This window comes from Ambystoma mexicanum, chromosome 3p (genome assembly GCF_040938575.1).
Source record: "Ambystoma mexicanum isolate Mex_15411 chromosome 3p, UKY_AmexF1_1, whole genome shotgun sequence".
In the NCBI taxonomy this organism is placed as follows: Eukaryota; Metazoa; Chordata; class Amphibia; order Caudata; family Ambystomatidae; genus Ambystoma; species Ambystoma mexicanum.
This window is the reverse complement of record NC_090925.1, coordinates 662,650,539-662,667,489: the sequence shown is the minus strand read 5'-3', so window position 1 is coordinate 662,667,489 and position 16,951 is coordinate 662,650,539.

Sequence of the window (16,951 nt, the reverse complement as noted above, 5' to 3'; positions counted from 1 at the left end):
AAAAATATGCCAGTCACGAGGTCAAAGTTACAATTGTATCTTCATTGACAAACAGCTGTTTGGTTCTCAACACCCCGCAGTGTGTGCAAGCAGACACTGTGAGATGAGAGAGGGCTGAACATTCCAAAAACACCCATATTTATACACAATGTTCACAGTCTTGGACACATCGTCCAACCCCTCTTCATGTAATACATAACCTAGGGTTCATGACCTAACTACATAACTAATTCATGCTTTAACATCTTGGCATAGTTTGTTGTTTTCCCTCAAACAGTTCACATGTTTTCCAAATATAAGACACAAATGTAACATTCCTCATTTTACTGCTTATATTTGTCTACCATTTGTTCTTGAGCTTAAAGTCAGTTAGTTCCAAGGAGAGAAAACAAAGATTTCTGCAAACGAGTATGTTCAGCCATTCATTACTCTACTTTGCTATTTGAACGGGGAAGGCACTGTTGGGACAGATGGTATCTAAATTACTGATTAGTACAGCTCTTTTTTAGCTCCAAGGTTCTTCAGTGTAGGGCAAACAATCCACCTTAGCAGCTTCAACATTCTTATCTACGTTAACAACATGAAAACAGCACAAAGTTAATTTTGCTATGCTGAAGCCGAAAACACAAATCCTGAACATGGGACAGAAAGCAGGAGTCGATCAAAATGGCGGATAACTTAAAATGGCGGCGTAGTCAGCCTGTTTCAGGTTCATTCATTATGATATTACGATGCAATGCAAACGTGCTTAGGACAACTATCAGGCGGTATTATGCCAAATATGTTTTTACATCTCTTTATTCCTATGTGAGGGCATGAGGGGACACATGAGAGACAGCAATTCCACAAGAAGCTGGCCAGGGAACAGGAACCAACGTGGACACCCATTGATAAAGGGCTAGGCCTCACACCAAGGCCCTGAATATCTAAAGGCCTTTGATTCTAGCAGGAATGTGGCATGTTTAGTGTAGACAGAGGGAGCTCATGACAGCTGAAGGATGGTTCCACCATTTTGTTTCTGCCTGCCTCTATCGTTCCTTCCTGTCCTGCCCACTTCCTTTATCACAATGCACTTTATGTGTTATGTCAGAAGGTAAAGTCCACTTTCTCCAAGAACAGGCATTGGGCACATAAATCAGGCTAGCTTTAGTCCAATCACCTGTGGGCTTTTGCCTTTAAAAGAAGGGGGTCTCCCACTCCATATTTTATTCATTCTGGAACAAAAAAATGAGAAGGATTCATTTGAAGCTCTTTTGGGAAAGTTGTAGTTTTGAAAAGCACTCAACCACTGAGGCGATGAAGGAGCATTCCAAGGAAGAGGAAAGCTCTGGCCCCTACCAACTCCTAGGAAACATTAGGGACAACTCTTGTTGTGGACCAGGACCTGCTTCTCTGCACCAAGGCTGGGAGAGCAGACTCTGAAAGGACTCATCCTGTCCTAGATCCCATGGAGTGGGACACACAGCATCTAAGAGGACCATATCAGCTAAGGTTCCATGTTCTGGCTACTGGAACCAGGCAAACCACTGCTGAACTGCATTCACTTCCATTGAACCATAGAGATCCTGCTGCTGCTAACTTCTGCACTCCTCTGAACACTCAAAGTATAGTGCCTGCATTTTGAACCATCTTGATGCTGCATTGTGCTTTCACCATTCCCTGTCACCTTCTAGGCTTGAATCACTCACTGACCTTTTGTGGTGGTTACAACCCAACTCGACCCGTCACGACCTTGAACAGATCCTGGTGAGCACTGCAACCTGCTTCACTGAACACCACCTTTGCACTGCTAAGTGTTACCACATTCAAACCTGCATGACACTCACTTGCTGCTGGAGCCCACATGAGCCAAACCTAGCTTGATCGGCTCGCACTATTGCTTGGAGCTGTGTCCCATGCTGGTGAACCTCTGGTCCATGTTGGGACCTATAGACTGGTTAGGTCACCTGTGCTCCTTTTTCATCCAAAGTCATATCCTTTTTCTGGTTACCTAATTTGCCTATCGCCCTTGCATTCATACTCAGAGTGCTACATGTCTCTATTGGTTGCATCTTCCCTGTTGTTTCCATGGGGTGGTATTTGTACAATGTTTTCTATTCTAGACTCAAAGGATACACAACATTGTAGCCCATCTACTCCTTTTACTCTCACAGAGAGAACATATCAGCCCCACACTCAGAACACTACACTGGCTATCTATCGGCCGACGGACTACCTTTAAAGCCATGTGCATCACACGCTGTGCCCTCCACAACATCAGACCCGAATTCCGCCAGAATAAGCTCATGTGCTATCAACAACCTGGAACCTCAGATCTGGCTCGGATCTTCTCCTTGTCATCCCCCACTACAACTCCACCAGATAGGGAGAATCCTCATCCTCCATCCAAGCCCCTACCATCTGGAACTCGCTCCATCTCCATATCTACCACCTCTCTTTCAGGAAGGCCCTCAGAACGTGACTATTCCCTATGGCAATATGAAACCCTATCCCCACCCTATCCACACCACCACAGCCTCATTCGCATACAACAACGTCATTCTCATCCATACACCAAAACATCATGTATGCAGCGGATGCCGACAGTTGACGTGGTGGCTCGCCCTACACACATCAAAAACACTGACATCCCTATTATACATATCAGAGGCGGATGCCAGCCATTGTCGTGGCAGCCCGCTCTACTCACCCAATGTGCAAATCACTCTCTGTGCACAAACATACATCAGTCTCTGGGCCACCTTCGCTCTGACTGGTGCTCTCAGGCTACTTGTATAAAACTCTTGACATTGTAAAGATAGCCAGTATCTTACCAAAGAAAAGTATCAGGACAGCTCCTCAGGGCCCGAAATACACACTGGCTCCCGTCCTTACTCCCCGCCTCAGCTGCACACCTCAAGGTCCCATTCTGGAACCAAATTCCATGTCACAGGTCTAAGGGGATTGCCAACAAAGCACTCAGAAGGTCCATAAAGCCATAAGCACATGGACGACAACCTGTCTATTACAATTACAAGATGTATTAAACCAACATGCCCTGCTCCATTATAGAGATAATGCAGACTCTACAGAGAAACGTAACATCAACTACTTCAAAGACAATTTCACATTAAGAAATATGAAGACTTGCACAGGTACGGCTCTAGAAGAGATTGTGAGGTCTAGCACAAGTATTTATTTTAGAAGATCTCTTAAGGTTATTCGAATTGAGGGGTGATCTATATTCTGCACCTGTTCAGATCTCGGAGTGGACTGTTTTGCGCCACCTTATAATATTCCTAGTCCATTGCGCTAGAAGAGATATGATGATCTATCCATTGCAATTAGGAAGCCCATGAGTCAGTCACTGTTACTCATAATGATATATGCAGGTTTCGTTGTTACTGCACTAGAAGATGCCCAAAGTTAGCCTGATATGGAATTTTGAAAATATAGAGTAAGCTCATAAGGGTAGCTTACCTATTGTTCTAGAAAACCCTTGACTCTAGATGTTAGGGCATCCATGCTTAGAAGACAGCACATGATAGCCAGCCTATTTAGCGCCAGTTGACTGGCACCCAGATTATAATGCCTAGAATAGCGTGTGAGGTTAAATTGTCTTCTTCAACGCAGATGACTGGATCACACAGGGAGATCAAATAAATGTATAAACACACCACTTAGATGGACATCTGCCACAGGCATATCTTTACATCCACAAACTTTAGAATGTTGCTACGACTACAAAGAATTTGGTCTAGTTGGACACAGAACGATTTTGCCCTTACACCAGACTTGCCTCAAAAACTCTGCCATTAGAATACAGCAACAACCTTTGACAATTTTTGGTCTAGCTGGGCGCACATTGTTTCTCTTGCACTAGCGATCAGTCATGACCTCCCTCAGCACCTACCCACATGCTTGACCTCTTGGGTTGCTTAGTGGAGCCTGGCCAGCCCACCTAATTCCAAGTCTTGGTCAAATGCGCACACACACTTTATGTGTTTCTTAGAATTTTCCCATACCTGGACTTCAGTGTATTTCGACCACAAAGTGCGTTCAGGCCATATACATAGCAAAATATGCTATATAAATGAAAACTACAATACAATACAATTTAGTTTTCTTGCATATAATGTGTTTGATTAAAGTATATATATTTTATAGAATCATAATTGGACATTCCCTCTTTGGTGGACTGTGTAACATTGTTGTTTGGGTTACTTCTGGATCACATTCACACCCCTCTTCAGAGCATAGCCTTCACTCAGCCCACGTTTCCACAAAAGGCAAAGGAGGTTTAACTCTTAAGTGTGCCTATTTTACATTTATGATTGTGTTGACTCTTGGTTTGTAGAAGTGTTAGAACTGAGTAAGTGCTTTAGCTATGCCTCATCATATTACATGTGTCGAGCAGAAGTCATTCCACCACAGCAACACATTAAAAATGAAAGAAGACAATTGAAAAAGTAGGTATTTCAGACATACTCATTGATTTCAGAATGTTAAAATATGAAAGAGCATGCATCTGATAGCTGAAAAGTGCAAGACCAGGAAGCAAACAGGGGTTATATGCAAAGATGAATACAAACAATATGTTATTCTCTGGGAACAACTTGAGGGCACAACAACCTATTATTTCTTTCCTACAGTTATATCATGAGCAGTGTAGAGGACAGATGGAAATATGAAAAGATTTATAAGCACCAAAAGAGCATGCAAATATGACTGTACATAAAATACAATAACATAACTTCAGTTTGGACATCATCTACTGGCAAATGTCTATTGTGTTGTAATGTGTACATATGTCTTCTCTAACACTATTCCTCTTCTCCATCTCTTTTAGGGGCCACTGGTAAGATCAATATTCTACCATATGCATTATCTTCATTGCCTTGTTCGTAGCTCATGCACACATACCATTTTCTAGTTGTCTAATGCTATGTGATGTGAGCAGTGCAAATGATATTTAAACCTCTCTAATGATGGCCAATGGAATAATTCAAATGAACATATGAAAAATTCCAAATAAATACCAATTTGATGTAAGCTTATACATATAAATAGGGAGATAAGGAAATATGGAAAAAACTTTTGATGTAGGGATGTTAAGGTTAGCACTTAACGCATCAAAACCCATGAAATTCAGCTAAAGCCACCTTAAATTTGTGCCTTCCATTGCACAGCCTTTGACCGCAATGTATAACGAAATCCTCACGTACGAAATGGCCCACTCGAACATTGTGCTTCTTTGATGCATCTTCAGGTCTCCGTGCCTCGTTCAGCAGCCAAACAGAATGTGTGTTGTGGTTACAAGCCTCCACATGACACCTAACCGCATCATCGAAAGGACCAATTGCACACTGTGGTGTCTCAACGCGGCTATGCCCACGCTGTATGATGAAATCCACATGTGCAAAATGGCCCAATCGAACATTGTGCTTCATTGATGTGCCTATGTGTCTTCAGGCCTGGTGCAGCAGCCAATCAGAATGTGTGTTATGGTTATGCGCCTGCACATGACTCCTAGCCACGTCAACGAATGGACCAATCGCACACTGCTACGCCCATGCCCACACCGTGTGATGAAATCTGCGTGTACGAAAGTGTCCAATCAGTAAGTGCAGCAGTGTGTAGCCATGAATAATCACCCCATCCACAAAAAAATAAGTTTATATTGATCATGGCTTGTTAGTCAAGGGTTATCCAAGTAAGTGCAAGAACATTTAGAACTTGTACACTTTAATTATTTTAACTTTTTACACACTTTTCACCTAATCCTCTTTTCACTTTTCTTGTGATTTGTTCAGTTTGTCTGTTTTTTGTTTTACTTATTTATTATTTTGTTTTACTTTTTCATTTTCTGTGGTATTGTGGGTCATTACGAGGTTGGAGGGAAGTAACAGTCCTCACCGGCATGGAGCAAATACTGTGTCCGTGTAGTAAAGAGCCTGTTAATAGAGGGCTATTACGAGTTTGTGTGCACAAGCTTTGCGCCATGCCGTTAACGACATTACCGGCATTCCGTTAAAGTCCCAAAAATTGCCCTTAGCGGCATCATGGAAAGCGTAGACAGCACTACTGGCATCAATGGATACGGCATTAGTGGTGACCGCTATCAGTGCTGACCGCTAATAACGGTCACCGCTATTAGCAGTGCCCGTAAATAAGCGGAACCGGAAATAGCGTCATCGCACAAGAACGGGAAAGAGCACGGGTGCCATCTTGAAAAACACAAACTATTGCCATCCTCACCACACAGGATCTGGAACCTTTTCTGACTTCAGAAATCAACCCACAGCACAAGCATCATGCCCATGGCAGTAAAGAAAGGCGCTTCCCCACAGCGCAAACAGCGCTTCAATGAGTATGACCTCACTATGCTGGCCGAGACACTTGCAGACAATCCAGAGGTTGTTTTTGCAAACAGCCTCAAGAGGGTTGTACAAATAAAAAAGAAAGAGATCTGGGAACTTGTTGCCGGAAAGTCAGCGCCGTAGGCAAAACCCCCTGCACGATCAAGGATGTCCACAAACGCTGGGACGACCTGCACCTGAGAGTGAGGAACATTCTGTCTGCAAACTGGATAGTTTTTCTACAGGGGTAACCCCCAAGTTCTGGTGATATTCCCTCCTACTAAGTGAGGATAAATAATGTGTATTTAAACAAATGGAAGGAACATATAACAGACTGCATCAACACAGTATATATCCTCAGACAGCAATTTCTTGTAGCAACCATGAAACAAATATAGGCTGCATTATGTGTTCTCAATAATCATCAAAAAGCAGTATTACCAAAAAATATCATTTTTAATATATTAATCACTCTTTAGCACAAGGAATACACTCATTTGTTTTAAAAAACATAAACACATAACATAGTCATATACATCTTAAAATCATGCCACCTCACAGTGTACTATTTAGATCTCACTATCTACCAACAAGATAACCGTTTATGGGTTAAACCGTTTGTCAAAAGCACTGACAAAAATGCACTACTGCACTATAGAAGCCACCATGCGAAACATGTTCGGGACAATTTGCCCTTTGGGCAATTTTTACGTTTGAAACGTAACAGCAGTACCAACTATGATTATGAAACCTGGGCCAATTTACTTATGGATAAATTGATCGATAGAGGCAATCCCAAAAAAGTTGTCAGGCAGTCTGCCAAACAAGCTTTTAATAACAACCAGGAAGCTCTGCTGGTAAAGAATAAGAAAGACACTGCTAACCATGAGACTCCATTGGTGTTTGTCAACATCTTTCCTATAAAGTCAAGAATATCATATGTAAAAATTGGAAAAAGACAATGAACAGTCCATTACCTATGATAGCTTTCAAAAAGAGCACCAACATTCGTAATCTTGTGATGAAGAATGACATACACCAGGTGGTTAGCCAGGAGGGTGCCCAAAGTACATTGTGGGGTCTGCCTCGAGTGAAGGGTCACCATCCATGTGGAGAATGTGTCATGTGTCATTTACCAAGAAAATGACCACTGTGAATTTGGGTCTCACTTCTGAATGGGTGCTAAATGAACACACTAATTGTAAAATGGAAAATGTAATTTATATGATTAAATGTCCGTGTGACCTAATTTATATAGGCAAAACCAACAGAAAGTGCAAGACTCGGATGATCGAGCATAGGAGCTGTTTAAAACATCATACTGATAAAGCTCCTCTAGTCAAACATTTCGAAGATAAAAAACATACTTTCTCTGATTTTGAATGGTGTATCTTAAAAAAGATCAAGGGTAGATCCCAAGACGAAATTAATAGGAAACTGATTAATCTGGAACAAAAGCTTATCTTTCTTACTAACAGTCATGTCACAGGATTGAATGAGAACATCGAGTGGCATAACATCAGATAAGCAAGTTACCTGTTACCTTGAAGGGACTTTGGAGGTCCTAGGAGTGTTGCACTGTTTGTTGGTACCCATTGAGGGAGAATCTCTATTTCTATGTGAAGAAATGCAATTTGTTGTCATACAGGCCACAAACAATTTGCCTCAAGGGGTTGTTTCCTATGTGGTTGTCTATGTGGTTGTCTCTGTGTTTAGAGAATTTCCACCGTGAGTGATGTTCTGTTGTGGTTTTCTTTGGACATGATCAGGGGTAGCAGGTCTCTTTTCCCGTGTCCTGGATCAGTTAATGCTCTTTTCAGAGCTGGTGGAGAATGCCTACACCTTTTCCTCACATGTTTTGCATACTTCGCCACTATATTTGATCCGTTTGTGGTCTTGTCTGGGATTTTTGCCCTTTCTCTTGGTATGATGGGAGTCACACCCCTTTTTTCCATTGGCGGACCTGTGGCCTTAGTTGCTTAGCAACTCGGGCATGTTTTGCCTGATTTGAATGGGTGTTCCCACGCGCGTGGCGCGGGGCGTGGTGACGTCATCGCGTTACCGCGTTCCGCGGAGCGTGGTGACGTCATCGCGTCACGCGAGTGCCGCGGAATAGGGATTTCAGTACGGTTTTTGGGCCGTAGTCTCAGGGTGTTGATCCACTGTTATCCCGGGCGTGAGATGTAGTACTCTGCCTGTTTTCAGGTCATCATTTGGCATAGATAAGGTAAGAACAAGGGGATGCCTTTGGAAGTAACTTTAACCCTAACACTCTGCAGAAGATGCTCTTTTCCTTTGCGATGTATTTACTTAGCACTTTTACTCTTTCAGAGCTAGAGGAATTGTAGAAGGAAGAGGCCCTATCTATACAGACTTGTACTGTAGTGTTTTTCGGAGAATTGAAAATTGCTAGAATGGGTAAGACCCGTTTTTTGGCCTTTATTAGAGTAGCTTACTTGACATCTGGGGCTGGGCATCTTACCCTCAATTTTTTGTATTTTGGGCACTGATAGTTCGTTTTAGAAAATTGGAAAGAAAGATGATGGGTGACTATGCCACTGAGTTGTGACTGTATCCAACTAAAGAACAGTTTTTAACACCCGAGGGTGAGCCGGTTTCTGTTGTTGTGCCAGGCTCTAATGTGGTTGGATATTCCCTAAATTCCTTGTGTTCGGGATTAGGAGGTGAATAAAAATAAAAATACTGCCATTGGTAGAATTCCTCTAGGTACCCACTTACGAATTTCACTTACTGCTGTAATAGTGAAGAGCCAGTACTGACTTGGCTTATACGCTCAAAGACATATATTTCTTCTGACCGCAGATCCAGTACATGATGTAGTGTGTACTAGATACCCTATTGGTGATTAGGGTTTGGCTATGGTGATTGATTACACTGATTATGCCCGTGTTAGTGATACGTGTTTGTCTTTGTATCCTTAGAGATAGCAACCTGGTGTATATGTAGGAAGAATCGACCTGGAGCACAGGATTACTTCTGCCCCTGAGGAATGTCCGGTTACTTTGAAACACAGAGGACTGAAACTTATATAAATTGGGCTGGTTCACAAAATGGGAAATGTGAACAATTGAGTTGCCATTGTTGTGTTGTGCTAATGACATTTTTGGCATTTAATTCTGTACACTGTGAGGTGGCATGATTTTAAGATGTATATGACTATGTTATGTGTATATGTTTTTTAAAACAAATGAGTGTATTCCTTGTGCTAAAGAGTGATTAATATATTAAAAATGATATTTTTTGGTAATACTGCTTTTTGATGATTATTGAGAACACATAATGCAGCCTATATTTGTTTCATGGTTGCTACAAGAAATTGCTGTCTGAGGATATATACTGTGTTGATGCAGTCTGTTATATGTTCCTTCCTTTTGTCTACAAACTGGAGCCAGGCCATGGCTGCTGGTTGTAGCTCACCCATAAAGCTAAGGCGGTGGGAGGAGATCTGCGCCAGCACGATTGGCATGGAGGCCATAGAAGGTGTGGGCGAGGTGGAGCGTGGTGCCACCTCATCGGCGGAAGGAGGTGAGTGTCCTAAGAAAACACTTAATGCTAAGTATGATGATAGTCCACCAATTTGTCTGTCCAAAGAGGCAATGCATGGCCCAATACACCAAAACATACACATTGACACATCCCTGCCTAGATGCCGTCCACAGCACAGACAAATGCACATGCATGCAGCATGGAAATGCCATACCTGACAAACACCACACAAATATGTGAATGGCATAAGTCACACTGCACGCAGCACACAACAGACATGCATGTCACATAGCATACGCCCGCCCCAACATTAGTGACCCCGACGGATGCCTGCCTGCTCCACCAAATAGCAAGCAACGTGATCATCAAAACTCCACTGCCTAACCCCCTCTAATGTGTAGAAGAGCAATAATACAAATGTATGCATGATGCTTGTCAAACCATCACTCATGCCGTCCCTCTCTTGGTCCCCCACAGGCTCAGATCCTGACAGCGAGGCCCAGGACTCACCACCACAGGTGACTACACCCCAGAAGAGGGCCAGAGATTAAGTCAACAGGCCTTCCACTTCGAAAGGCCCAGACAAGCCACGACAGGCACTGAAGTCAAAAACAGCTCAGGATGCTGTGGCACTGGTGCCACTAAGGCCCATTACCACAGTCCCCACAACACTTGTGACACATGCACAGGAGACAGTGGGCGATGGGGCACAATCAGCTGAGAACAGCTCTGTTGGGGAGGCGGCAGCTACGGCACGCCAGACAGATGATGATGTGCAGGGCCAGGTGTCTGTACCTGTCGAGGATAACTCCTCCAACCTTCCCGCAAACACCCAGTCCCGCCCCATCCCCCCAGGTCACCGCTGTCTACTCCTACCACGACACCACACCAGAGCAGTCTGGAGGGGAGGCCGTACAAGGGAGCATGAGTCCCACAGAGGACCCAAGCGGATTTGGGGATGTCACACATGCACCCTCCACCTCCACTGGTGTACATGCGGGGGTGCAGCAGATAGGACACGCAGCTCAGCGCCAGGAGGAGCTCACAGCCTTAGTGAGGCAGTTTGTCAGAGACAGTGCCGAGGCAAGGCAGGAGGGGCATGACAACACTGCTTCCCTTAGGCAGGCCATTGAGGCAAGCACCACAAGAATCTGTGAGGAGGTGTCTGCACTGAGGCAGGTCCTCGCCCACATTGCGGATTGCATGGAGGCTGAGCGCTGTCCCCCACACTGGAGAAAACGGCCACCCCTTCTTCATCAAGCTCCACCCAAACCAGCCCCCTACGCAGGTCAGCGTGCACCTTGCGCCGATCAGACTTGCCACCACTAGGTGCAGGCAGTGGAAGGGTGTAGAAGGGGCAGCCTGATGAAGGCAATTGACGCAGACACATGAAGCATTTGCTTGGACACCATCTGTGGGGGAGTTGTGGGGGGAGGCGGAGGGGAGAGAGGGTGTGTGGGGGAGTTGTGGGGAGAGGGGGGAAAGGGTGTGTGGGGGAGTTGTGGGGGAGGCAGAGGGGGGAGATGGTGAGTGAGTTGGAGGGTTTGAGCACTTAATTCTATTTCACATTTTAATACACCCGCTGTGTAAACAATGTATTAATATACAGTGCCTAGTGTACATGTACTCCCACGCCCAGTGCCCTCTGTCCCACTTTCATGTCACCCTCTGCAACCATGTGTGTTAGAAATATTGTGCAATCACTGATTGACGCACAGCACGTCCCTCCTGTGCATCGGCACCGCCATGATGTGCGCCCACATCTTCTTCATCCCCTTCATCATCACCAGGTGGTTGCAGTTCAATGTCAGGGGGCAGGGGCACGTTCCGTCAGATACACATGTTGTGCAGCATGACACATGCCATGATGATCTTGGCCACCTTCTCATGCCTGTAGAGGAGTGCCCCACCCGATTGGCTAATGTAGCGAAACCGTGCCTTCAACAGGCCAAAGGTCTGCTCGATGACCACACGGGTACGGGTATGGGAACAATTGTAGTCCTCCTCGTGCCTGTTCTGCGGATTCCGGACAGGGGTGAGGAGCCATGGCTTTAAGGGATAGCCACTATCACCTGCATGGGAGGAAATGAAAGGTATATGTTAGTCAATTCATGATGGATACCTGTACTTGTCACACATGCCTGTAGAGAATTGATGGTCACATGCACATGTCCCTGGTTATATGCACACATTGCTCATGTCCTCAATGTGTTCTGTGCCATGGACTTATGGTGTGGGTTGCATCTTCAAAATGATACACGGTGTACACTGCCTTGATGTTGCACATGCATTGTGGACGCATACCACTGTGTTTGTGTTGAATATGTGATGTGTAGTGTTCTGTATGATTTACTAACTGGCAGCGTTGGCAGTACTCTCTGCATTATTTGCCATTCAGCACTGATTATTCCCATGGTGAAATGCTGCACTCCTGTGGTGGTTGCGGCCCTGTGACAGGCAGTGGATTCCCTTGGTGGATTTTGTTCAGTGCACTCCCATGGATGTGTGTCCTGTGTGGTGATTTGCTGAAGACAGCTACATAGTGTATATTCACAGCATGTTGCTGGATTGTGTTACGGAGGGTGAGGTACGAGGATGGGTGGTGCACGTGTTGTGGGATGTGGGGTGGTTTTAAGTGTGGCATGTTGTGACAGGTGTCCAGCTTACTTCATTGCTATGGGATTTGGTTGTCATCTTCAGTTTGGGATGCTTTGGGGCACAGTGTTTTGTGATGTGCACATTGTGTTGTCACATCAACAATGTCACCATGGTGGTGTGTGCATCTATCCCCCCATTTCACTGCCATGTGCCTGTCATGCAGCTTAGCAAGCAGCCAGGCATGTCATCCTGCATGTCGTTCCATGTAGTGCGGTAGCGTGGAGTTCCGCAGGACCATTGAGTCATGAGTTGGTCCGGGATATCGGGCAAAACAATGTGTGATGATCTTGCTGGCGTCACATACCATCTGCACATTGATGGAGTGGTATTGCTTGCAGTTGTGGTACGCCACCTCCATGGCATGCGGGACCACCAACTCCACGTGGGAGCAGTTGAGGGCACCTATACAATTTGGGATGACTGCCAGTGCATGGAAACCAACTTTTGTATCAAGAATCTACTGGGGAGTCCGTGGTAGGGATATGTAGTCCCTTGTGTGCTTGATGAGGGCATCCAGCTCTTGGTTCAGCATGCGAGAAAATAAGGGTTGTGATATGCCATGCATGTGCCCCACTGTGTGCTGGTAGGTACCTGTGGCAAGGAAGTGGAGCACCGACACTACCTTCAGTAGAGGGGGATGGCGGTGCGTATTTCAATGAGGCTGACAACGTTGTTGTGTATCATGTCCACGATGGTGGTGATGGTGTCCCAGTCCAGACGGTACAGGGTGTGGATCTGTTCAGGGGTAAGGTTGAATGGGCTGGTTCTGATGCGAGGGATTGGGGGCTGCCTGCATGGTACCACTGGCTGCACTGGTGGGGCTTGCTGGGCCTGTCTCACCCTCCTTCTCCTCCTGCGTCTCCTCTGTGGTGCCTGCTGTTGTTGTTGTTGCTGCTGGTGTAGCAATGCAAGCATGTCCTCCAGCCCCAGTATTGTTACTACTAGTGGAATTATTTTGGTGTGGGAATGGGTGTGGTGTGTAGGTGTGCTCATTTTGTGCTGGCCCAGACTCCATTGCCTCCACCTGTGCTGATTGTGTACACCTGCGGCAGTTGGGTACACTGCACATAGCAGTTTACGGTTGCTTTGCGATGTCGGTATTGCCGGCATGCCGGTATCCCATATTAGCACCTTCATGATGCCGCTATTTGCATGTCCGCCTGACTTGTGATGTCCTCCTGTTAGCGGCATACCGGTATTGCCGGTCTGAAGGCCCGCGTGCCCGAGCCCTTGCGGCTATTAGTGGCACCGTTATTAGCGGTGCCTCTAAAACTGGGTTCTTAGGTCGGAATAGCCCGGAGCGGTATGCGATGCCGGTAATCCTTTACCGGCATTGTTTTTCCATTAGCTCCACCCTCGTAATGACCCCCATTGTCTTTTTAGTGTTGTCATTTTTGTTGTTTTACATTTTCCTCCCCAGTTGGACATTCCAACATGTCCAACCATGATAGCAGCAGCAGCGATGACGATTTCACCTGGGTCCCCAATCAATCTCCACCCAGGAAGAAAGCAACTGGAATGAAGACCATCACAGACAGTTGGTGATACTTCAAAGTGAAAAAACACTTTTGTAAAAAAGAGGCAGAGGACGTACTATGCACTGTGTGCAAGAAAACATTTAAAAGTAGCCCTTCCAATGTTCCGTCACAAAGCCTGGGAACATCAATCATGATAAATTATCTGGTGCAAATCCACAGGGATGATATGGATGATGCGTATGGGAACACGGGGCTCATGCATTACGTGCACTGAAATCAGCACCACCTGCAGCACATGCATCCACCAATGGGACATCTCCGACACTGACTAAATCCACAACTTCTGCACCATTGTCAGCTCCACATTTTCTAACTTTATTGGATCCCAATCTCCCAGTGATGAGAATCCTGTGTGAACGATGCCATGAATGGGTAGCCATGAGAGGTGCCACAGTTAAGGATTGGGAGAAGTTAATATCTCAACACCAGATTAACTGGTATCCTTATTTGTAAAAGAAAATGTAATGTTCCTTTTAATTTTTATTCCCGTTGTTATGTGTTTCATCCTTATGTGTTTTCCTCCCCTGTTCCATCCCCCATTTTCCTTCACCCTAAACGTTGCACCCCTTAGCCGCGCCAGCATAAACCTGCTACTCATTGGCTGATGCTTTAGCCAAGGCTTAGAAATAATAATGTAAAAAAATATACAAATCTGTGTCTATACATATGTGCATTGTACACATATATCTGTCATATGTATCAAATGTATTACCTAATACCTTCATATGTGTTGTCTTCTTTCTTCAATAGAAGTAACTCTGAAACAAAATGAAATTTATTTCAAAATAAAATAAAAAAACAAGATTTGTTATGTTTTTTTCATAATGGTACTAAGTAAATACTGAATGTATTCCTGGCACACAGCAAATAAAAGGTTATATTCATTAATCATGCTACAGAGGAAAAACACTTGTCATTGGAGAGAAACAAATCCTCTATTCAGTTCTTTAAAATATTTAACAATAAATATGTACATTCAAGAAAAAAAACTTTAAAAAAACTTTATTTGCAGGGACATTAATGTGAGAACTTAAAGCAACAAAACCCCTGAAATTCTGCTAAAGTCACCTAAACTCCAAACACCCTGTTGCACTGCCTATGACCACAATGATGACATTACAGATCACATCACTGATGACATTACTAATTACATTACAAGAGTAACTGGCATTAAGTATGGCCTTCAGCTATGGTCAGTGTGCATGGCCAAATATATTTTAACACATGAATGGGTACTAGTCATGGCCTTCAGTTATGGACAGTGGTCACAACCTTCATCCATGTGCACTGAATATTTTAAAACACTAACAGGCTACCAACCATAGATTTTGGCCTTAAATAAACATGTCATACATTAGTGTGAGTGTTTTTTAAAAGACAAGATTCGTTCAACAGTATGGGACTCAGACATATGACCAATAGAGGATGTATAACCTTCACAGAGGGATAAGCAGTATGGGTGAACCAGGGTGGCACACAGGCATAGAATCTATATCTATTACTTCGAAAGGAGAACAAGGTTGGGGGGTTATCCGTTGAACACAGCTTTCAATCGTGCCCACTCTATATTATATACACTGGTCAGGCACTAGCCATGGACTTTAGCACAATATTGGCCCGTGGTCACAATCTTTGACTGTGTCCACTATATAAATGGGCCACTAGCCATGGTCTTTGACCATGAACAGTTTGTACATCTTTTGGCCATGTCCACTGTATATTTTTAAATGATAAAATGCAATAAGCGTTGGCCTTCGGTCGTGTCAACTGTGTATTATACAACACTAACCAGCCACTAGCTTTGTCTTCGGCCATGCCAACTGTACATTACATACACTAAACGGACACTAGCCATGGTCTTCAACACAATACTACGGTTCCATGTGTTAATATCCCCGCAAAAATATCGCCACACAAAAATATCAACATATTTTTGCGGCGATATTAAGGCATGGAACCTGCGGGGGACACCCCTGCAACCCCTGTATTATTTTAAAGGGAGCGGGGGATACCCCAGCATCTCCTGCTCCCAGAAAACCCAAATATTATCCCCAATAAGAATATCGCCTATGGCTGTTCCTGACAACCATATATACAGCAATATTTTTGTTGGGGATAATATTACGTGATACCAATACTACCCAGTGGCCACAGCCTTTGGCTGTGCCGACTGTATATTCTAACATATTAATGGGCACTTGCTATGGCCTTTAGACATGGCCACTGACTACAGCATTCAACGTTGCCCACTGTATATTTTAAAAGGATGTACATGAAAATACTGAAAGAGAAAAATATGCGCCGCAAAAAAAAACAAAATGAATTTGTTCGTAAAGTACAATAATTTCATATTGGCGATTTAAAGTTAGTATTGCATGTGCAGGCATAAGCGATATTAAAATTAAATTATAAGTTAAAAGTGAAGTTTAGCACACATAATTAATTATAGAAAAAATGAGGTACGTTACACGATTGTGTACAATGAACTCCCCTGTCTCCCTGCAAGGCCAGTTCCCTTCACTTACGTGGATGGGTCAGTTTATTTTTGTATTTCTTTATTTGTCTGCCTGCCAAAAGCAGGGGGAACCCCTGCGACCCCCCTCCTAATATAGCAAAAAAGGGAGCGGGGGACAGCCCTGCATCTCGACCCCCCTGTTTGTGATCATACATTGTAATTGTTCGACATGTTTGGCTGTATGAAATGTTAGTGCAGCCGAAATTCGAAGAATTATAACTACGTTCTTTTTTTGCTACTTTTTCTAAAGATACCTTTTTAAACAGTGATGGGCTACTAGGCATGGCTTTTAACCATGGACAGTGGTATTATTTAACACTAACCAGCCACTAGCTATTGCCTTTGGTGCTGGTCAGTGACCCCAGCCTTTGTCATGGCCAAAACAGCGGCCTAAA